Here is an 8,291-nt window from a genome sequence, read left to right on the forward strand (position 1 = left end):
ATTTATAACTTTAGTGATAAACGCTCAATCCAACAATTAACATCACAACCAGGATCACATGTTCAATTGACAATGAAATAATTATTTATAAGGGAGATTGAAAAAAACATATGTCTAGCCTCTAAGCTTAAGATAACCTTAATCACTTATTAGCAAACTAAAAATATTCAAACCTAGCCTAGCCCATCACGAGTTGGTGGGTTAAACAAATTGGCTCACTAACTCACTTAATTAAAAAAATACAACTTTTATTTCTTCAGTCTCAAAAAACTAAATTATAATTGTGATTAAAATCTAAATACACTTCAATACAATCCAAAATAATGTTTAACCTCAAATACAAACCAAAATCACAATTATTACGTTTGCATTTGTCAACCCAATATGTTGACTAAAAAAAACAGCTCAACTCAACCCAACTATAAAAAAAGTGGTTGGGTTGGTGAGTCAATCTGGCTCACCACGGGTTCAATCCAGGTAGTCTGAATTCTTAGTGGACGAAGCCAAAATTAATCCGTACTAAAATTTGTAAAAAAATTTCAATCCAACCCAACTCGAACCCATGATAAGTCAGGTTGGTCCACAGGTTTTGACCCACTTTGACGGCTCTACTTGAGAGCTTGAGACTCTATGTTAGGACTCATGTCCGATCATACCTTCCAATCCCATCTTATTCATGTGGTATTAATGTGCAATTAGTTAAACAATCATGATAATGTCATTAAGACATTTAAGTTACTCTTAATAATATTAAAAAGAGTGTTTGTACTTACAAATACATTGGATTTAAACTCTAAACAATAGATTAAACAGGGGTGACAATAATAATAAAAAAAAAACCATTAAATGTTCTGGCTTAGAGTTCTCGATATACTTCTGAGCTAAAACAACAAAAAATTTTATGGAAGGTTGGCGAATTTGTAAGCATTACTTTTATGGAAGTGGACTTCAAGTGATGAGAATATTATTCCATGTTTGGACAATATTATACAAGAACAAGGGCCACTAAATGCAGATTCCCCACACTACATATCTTCCCAGTTGCTCATACCCCCATCAAATGCTCTCAAAGTATCTACCTTCAATATACTCTAACTTTCCACTCCAAACACTAATTCTTTCTTTAACCAAATTCATCCCTTGTCGTTATTCCCACCTTTAACAAACAAATACTTAGTGGCAGAATCAAAAACATACTGATGAAAAGAAAATTCAAGATTAATGCATAAGGAAAAACACTACTGAAAATGGTAACACCACAGTTACGGATTATAAACACTTTTTATTACTGCTTTTTTTTAGTTTAATTCATTGCCAATTGAGAGCATAAGTATAACAGAAATAGGGTTTTATGATTTTATCAAGTTACAGTAAAAAACAATGAATAACAAAGATATTGTAACTGTTGGTCTGTTTTATATACGACAAAAAAAAAATGTGTGCATTGTGTGTGGATATAGACTTCTTATCTTCAATATAGAAATTATTCAAAAAAGTCCATATTCTGAAACTGACTTGTCACTTTCAGCTTGATATTCCACAAAACTGACGTCACCCATTTTTTTAATGCAATCACTAATTTTATTCCTGCCGCAAATATTAAACATTGGGAATATCTTTTAACTCATCATAAGGTTCTTAAAAGCTAGTGACATCTTTTTTAAATTTGAAATTTAATATCAGGTTCTGAAAATGAGATATATTATTCACATTAGTTATTTAAATAGATTGCTTTATCTTAAAGATTAATTTGTTTGTCAAATATCAGGTTAAATGGTACCTCTTCCAAAGTCTCTTTCACTGTACACAAATATAAATTTGAAATGAAAAATAATATTTAATGTTCAAATTAAACTTTTGTTTTTTTCCCGTCATCTTATCCGTGTCTTTTTCTTTTCTTTATTCTTCTTTTCTCTCTCTTTCATTTTAACGTCTCTTTTTCCTCTTACTTCTTTATTTTCTTTAATTTTTTTCTTCTTTAAATTTCAGTAAATCACATCTGTTATAGTAAATTATAAAGTTTGAGACTCCAGTTCAAGACCACTGCGTTGTTTACTGTTTTTATTAAAAATTTTATTAAAAAATTAATATAATTATTATTGTATTTAAATAAATAATTTATTAACACAATTATATTTAATTTTTATAGTGAAATAAATGGTTAATTGTTTTATTGTCTTATGGCTTCCAGGTTTATAAATGACCTATTAAGTTTTTTTTTAAATAAAACAATAGATTCAAAATTTTGTTTGGATTAGAAATACACAAAAACGATAATTGCTTATTATTAAATGATCTATCTTATATGGTTCTAAGGTAAATGGTAGTTTGTAAGGTATTAATATTCAGCCGAAGAACAAAACCTATCTGATACATCTAACTTAAGTTTATTTATGGCAAAATAACTTAAACTCATCTCATGCGTATTTGATTTCTAAAGTCTAAATATCATAAATATATGTTATTTAAATCATCATTAATTTGGCATGGTATAAAGGATGTTCTTGAAAATACTTTTTGGACACTAGGTAAGGATAATTGTATTAATCTTTGGAATGATTGTTGGTGTTCTGACATTTGCCTATCTAAATTAGCTAAAATTCCTTATTTTGATAGAGTAAGGTTATTCTTTGTTGTTAGTTCGACATGGATAGGTACTCACTAAACTTTCATTCTTTTGTTGTTAATTTATGTAATTTTTCTTCTTTAACGGTTAATGAAAATGAGGATGTACCTAATTGGATTCTGGATGATACTAGTGTGATTTCTCCAAAAGTTGTAAAAAGGTTTTACTCTTCTGCTATGGAATGTGTGGATTGAGAAAAGTTGATTTGGTTAGATGAGATGTCACCAACTAAAAGTTTAGTTCTTTAGAAGTTGTTGTATGATTGTTTACCTATTGATTTGGAGGTTAAAAAAAAATGAGTGATTTTATCATCTATATGTTTGTTTTCTGTGTGATAATAATGTTGAATATTTCTCTCATTTATTCTTTCATTGTTCTATTATTATACTGCATTCAGTTGTGATTATAATATGAATTTATCAATTTTCAATTGTAGTGCATTATTCAATATATCCGGAATATATCATCCAGCAAAATAATATTCATTTTCGGTAGAATTCTTAGTCACAAGAAAAATAGGCAGATGCCGACAAACCAACCATTACCTTTACAGAAAAAATCCCTTTAGCATGCTTGTGGATATGCAGTAATCATGCACAGTTGAATAAGATTTAAAAAGTATGATTGGCAGTACAAATCCGTAAATAAACATAGTCTAAATATACATGGAAGAAAGACACAATTTGGCTGGCTAATCACGCAAACAGCAAAATCAAATCACCAAAAAAGAGTATCTTAAGCAGGAAGAAGATATATATGATAGCAAGTTGAAAGAAATTATTCAATAACCTAACCGAACTATATGAAGTGAAATCTTATTGGAACAAACATTTCCTAGATAAAGATTCTTTAAAAATCAACTACCATTAAGTTCACTAAAATCCGGTCCTAATTCACGTCTGGGCAAAAAAGTCTGCAATCTATTTTGTAGGTTGCACCGCTCTAACCAGAAATGGTTCAGAATCACCAGTTGATCAATGGTTTCAACTACTTTCTATGAGACACATTGACAGTACATATGTTTGTCTTAACATTTTAATAATAGTTCACGATAAATTGAACTGTAAGTAGAGGTTTTAATCAGTTCTAGAATCAATGAGCTCAGGGCATTTAAATACCAAATCTATTTTTTCTCACATTGACCTTTTTGTACTATTTTTTTCTCATAAATATATAACTTTTATTATAAATGTGAGAAGGAGATTATTTAAATGTCCCTAGGAAGCTAAAGAAAAATATATACAATTTTGCCTCTTATAACACAAACTTTATCATCTATGTTGCCAAATCAAACTTACCTGAGTGACATCAATGTCAATAATCCTGTATAGAAGCTTCATCATCTATGTTGTAAATTTCAAACTTTATGATTTTATACTTTGACCCAACTTTGGTGTCCACAAATCATAATCTTATTAATTATTAAGAAAACTAAATAATGTTTTACTCTTCTCTCTTATCCTTTTCTATTTTGGAGCTGTGAAATGTTTACGAAGAAATCTCTATCGAAGACTAAATTATTACGCTAATCTAATATTCTAAAAATTGTGCACATTTTCTGATTTTTATTTCGTTCATCATTAAATTTGAGTCTATTTTTTTTTCTTTTGATGACTTAAATATGTGAAATTTGTATAGGTTAAATATATTTTTATTTTTTAAACTTTGAATCTAAATTAAAAATCATCTGGGTTCTAAATTTTGATATAATTTAATCTTTAAACTTAAAAAATGAGCAGAAATAATCCTCCAAACTCAATTGTTTTCAAAAATTTTAACATATCAGATGACATTTCAAGGTTAACGTCTCAATTATTTACACATTCAGCTCAAATGTTAATTTAAACGATGTTTAACACATTAATTTTTTTAATGTTGTTAAATAAAGAAAAATTATATTTTAAAGTTTGAATCAAAACATATCAAAGTTTAAAACATAAACAAATTCTAATTCCAAGTTGTAGTAATAACATATTTAACTCAATCATTATTATGATTCAGACCTATGTAAGCTATAATTTAAATTAGGCAATAGATCATAACTTTATTTTACGATTACTTATGGATTAAATCAAATGATATTTTAATTTAGTTTGGTTTGTTATTATATTATTTGATTGAATATTTTAATTACACTTTTTGTTTTTCAATATCCAGATTCATAACATAAGTTACCGTGGTAATATAGATTGCATGTCTATGATCTTGTGAATCGATAATTTATATTACATTTCATGCATTTACATTTCAATTTATTTTATTAAACCTCCTAAACTACATCTTGCACTCCTAGAAATTTGTGTACTTAAGAATGGACCTAAATGTAACCTTATGTAGATAAATTTAAGGAAAATATAGTTCTTATGACATTAAATCGTTACCACGCATTAAATTTTATTAATTGTTTTCTTTTAACCTTAAAAGCTCATATACTAGTAAAGGATAAATTGGTTGGAATCGCGAATATGGACATTATCACACTTGGCTCATTGTTATTATCTCGGGTATAAACTAATCATCAATATGTGTTTTGTCATATGCATAGACTATCAACTAATGTATAACAAGAAAATTATTAAATAGGACTAAATTTAAAGAAAAAATAATGTGTCATTATATTATTAAATTAGAAGTCACTTTATAAAGATTATTGGCATTTAAAATAATCTTTATTATTATAAAAAATTATAATTGATTTATAAAATAGAGTCTAAATTGATTTTTAATATTAGCTATCAAAATTTTAACAAATTACTATCATTGATTCTAAATTAATCTTTATTTATAAATTAGAGACTACTTTAGAATTAATAACAAGTAACTATAAAATCCTAATAACTAATGTCTAATGTTAAAGATCAATTTAGACTCTAATTTATAATTATTATTTTTTATTTATAATAGAGACTATATTATATACTAATAACTTTTAGTTTGTAAAATATTTTCTAATTTAGTCAATACAATAACTAATTATTTGTTGTCTGTAAGTTTAATTACTATTTAATTTTTTTCTTACAGTAATATATCAAACCTGACATACTATATTCCACGGACAAAATTGAGGAATATCTTGGTTAAAAGGCTTGAGTATTAGGTGGTGGCCCATGAATAACTTTACTTTTAACTAAAACTGTTGATGAGTGAGTGACCTTGATCACATTTCTCATATTCCACTTGTCCTTTGTCCTGGTTCGTATTGTGGTTCCTATGGGGAAAAGTTGTACTTCATGTTCGCTTCCTTTTGAAAATCCTACAGTCTCAAGGAATAAACCCTCCACCATCGTTCTTCCTGCTTATGTGGAGCTAGCTTCACCATTTCTTTACCATGTCAACACCCCTCCTTCACTAAAACGACCATCATTTTCCTATCATTATTATTGATGGTGAAATTCAATGAAGTCACTTTTCAATTCTCTATAAATCTTTCCCTGCCATCCTTTCTGCCTGTTAAAATAGCTATTGCTTTTGAGTACTAAAAACCTTCAACTTCTTATCTTCAGATTCATGGAAACAATGGCAAAGAAAAACGACAAGGGAACAACATATAGGTGACACAAACCCTGTAAGGAGGGTAAAAGACACAATGAGATCCTCAAGGAAGATGTCTGACGCATTGAACATGGTCAAGTATCGGATCCCTCTTAAACAAACAGTATGGTTGACACCTCAGGCATTGGTAATAATGAATAGATCTGATATGATACACCACCTTTTTCCTGTTAAATGAGCGAACAGAAGTGCAGATATTCCTAAATTCCATTTTGTACAAAATACGTAATCCATTAAATCTACAAGTGAACAAGAAAAGTCACAATAATATGTTTCCTTTTTGAAAATGACTTGACATTTTTTTTGTTGGCTCTTTATAGGCCATACTATACATTTTGCGCATCAAACTTCTAGTCATACATAATGCCAAATTCTATCCCGGAGCATCCCTTTCAAGTTAATATTCCGGAGTGCTGGTGAAATTAATAACCAACTCTTCAAAAATGTAATCATTGGCTCATAAATACTATTTCAAGGTTGAACCATCCCATAAAGCTTGATCCATTAAGTGTCTGATGGGATACAAGCTATAGAAATTTTCTTTTGTTGAGAAGAAGCTCTCTAGCTTCTTAACTGTCACAGGGTCCACTGAAAGGCCTAGCAACGGTTTCATTGGTCTAATAGTATATAGGAGACTCAATGGTAGACTTATCTGAACCACGTATTATCATCATAACCATCATAATCATGTGGTCTAGTATCCATATTTGATGCTTCAGACTGTATCTATCTTCAGTTTAAAACTCAGAAATCAATTTCCTAAATTAGATCCACAGATGCATCACTTGATTGCTAACTTTCATCTCATGTGACATGAATGAAGCCTCTAACGAAGAATTGCATATCGAGTAACCCGGTTTTTAAACTATACCGTCATCATTGAAGAAATTCTTTAATAAAAAAACACATTTAGATGGCCAAAATAGCTGGGGACAGTATGTTTCGAGGGAAATTTGTGTGGAAGAACAGAATCAAGTCAATTAGAACGAAAAAATAGCGTAAAGCAGCAAAGAGGGGAAAAGACAAGTGGAAGCGCAGAGAGCGAATAATTATATTTGATGCAAATAAAAACAAATTAAGAAATGGCAACACTGGGAAACAGAACAAGTATAGATGGAGATAAAGGCTTACGTAACGTAGCACGAACACCTTTTCCATAGATTATTGATGCGCATTAAGCAAATGGTGCAGAGTATTAAACGATTGCCTTACTCCAGTTATTCTTGATTCTGACTAAGCGTGCGACAAAACCATATGGCGCATCTGAAACCAAAGACAAAATAATTTCTTCTAGTTTTAGGGCATTTGAAGGAAGTGAATGATAAATTAAGAGCATCGTATACATACCTGAACTCTGAAAAAACGGTGCAACGGAAATTGTATCCCAGAACGACGCAAATTCTAGGGTGGGAAGGTTCATAAAGGCATGGAGTTCTATTCTTATCAGACAAGAAAGAGAGAGCGAAAAGAAGAAAAAAAAAAAAAAAAAAAAAAAAAAAAAAAAAAAAAAAAACTAGTCCGTGAAACGAAAACTATAACGTGAGGTCGTGGATCTTCTCTAATTGAGAAAAACGGAGTGTTCAGTTTTAAAATTGCGCAATTCGTTTATACTTTTAGCATAAACTTTATATTTTAGTATAAATTTTATATTAATTGTATATAAACATTACTAAATACCAGCCGGCAACGAAATTATTATATTATTTTATTTCTCCACTCTTCTCGTATTAGAGACTACACTAAGTAAAAGAAAAACTAGCTATTATGAAGGAAAAATAATCTCCATCCACAGAATAGGATATTCCCTTATAAACATGTTGCTTTATAAAAAATTAGAAGAATATATCTTATTATAATAGATATGGTTTTAAAAACTATAGATCTAATAAGGGGATATTGTTTAACTTCAATATATTTCAACAAAAATATTAAAACAGTAAATTTATTGATTTCCTTTCTTATATGTCATTTTACTTTTTCACTTTACTTCATATGAAATTCAGGTTCGTACTTAAATTTTCATTGTACATATATGTAAATAATGATTAAGAATTAAACACATTATTTAAAATTATGTATACAATTATATAATCTAATAAGTATTTTAACTTTT

The 8,291-nt window shown here is 28.9% G+C and overlaps 1 long non-coding RNA gene across 1 annotated transcript; it reads right to left on the reverse strand.

Annotated features, from left to right (window-relative positions):
- Window positions 1-713: 713 nt before the first annotated feature.
- LOC114167699 lies at window positions 714-7,759 on the reverse strand. The gene is made up of 3 exons (XR_003600317.1): window positions 7,526-7,759; window positions 7,310-7,441; window positions 714-1,156 (listed from the first exon to the last, which is right to left on the reverse strand). It is a non-coding gene; the product is annotated as an uncharacterized LOC114167699 (long non-coding RNA).
- Between the last annotated feature and the right edge of the window lie 532 nt (window positions 7,760-8,291).

Source organism: Vigna unguiculata, chromosome 2 (assembly GCF_004118075.2).
Source record: "Vigna unguiculata cultivar IT97K-499-35 chromosome 2, ASM411807v1, whole genome shotgun sequence".
NCBI classification, from domain to species: Eukaryota; Viridiplantae; Streptophyta; class Magnoliopsida; order Fabales; family Fabaceae; genus Vigna; species Vigna unguiculata.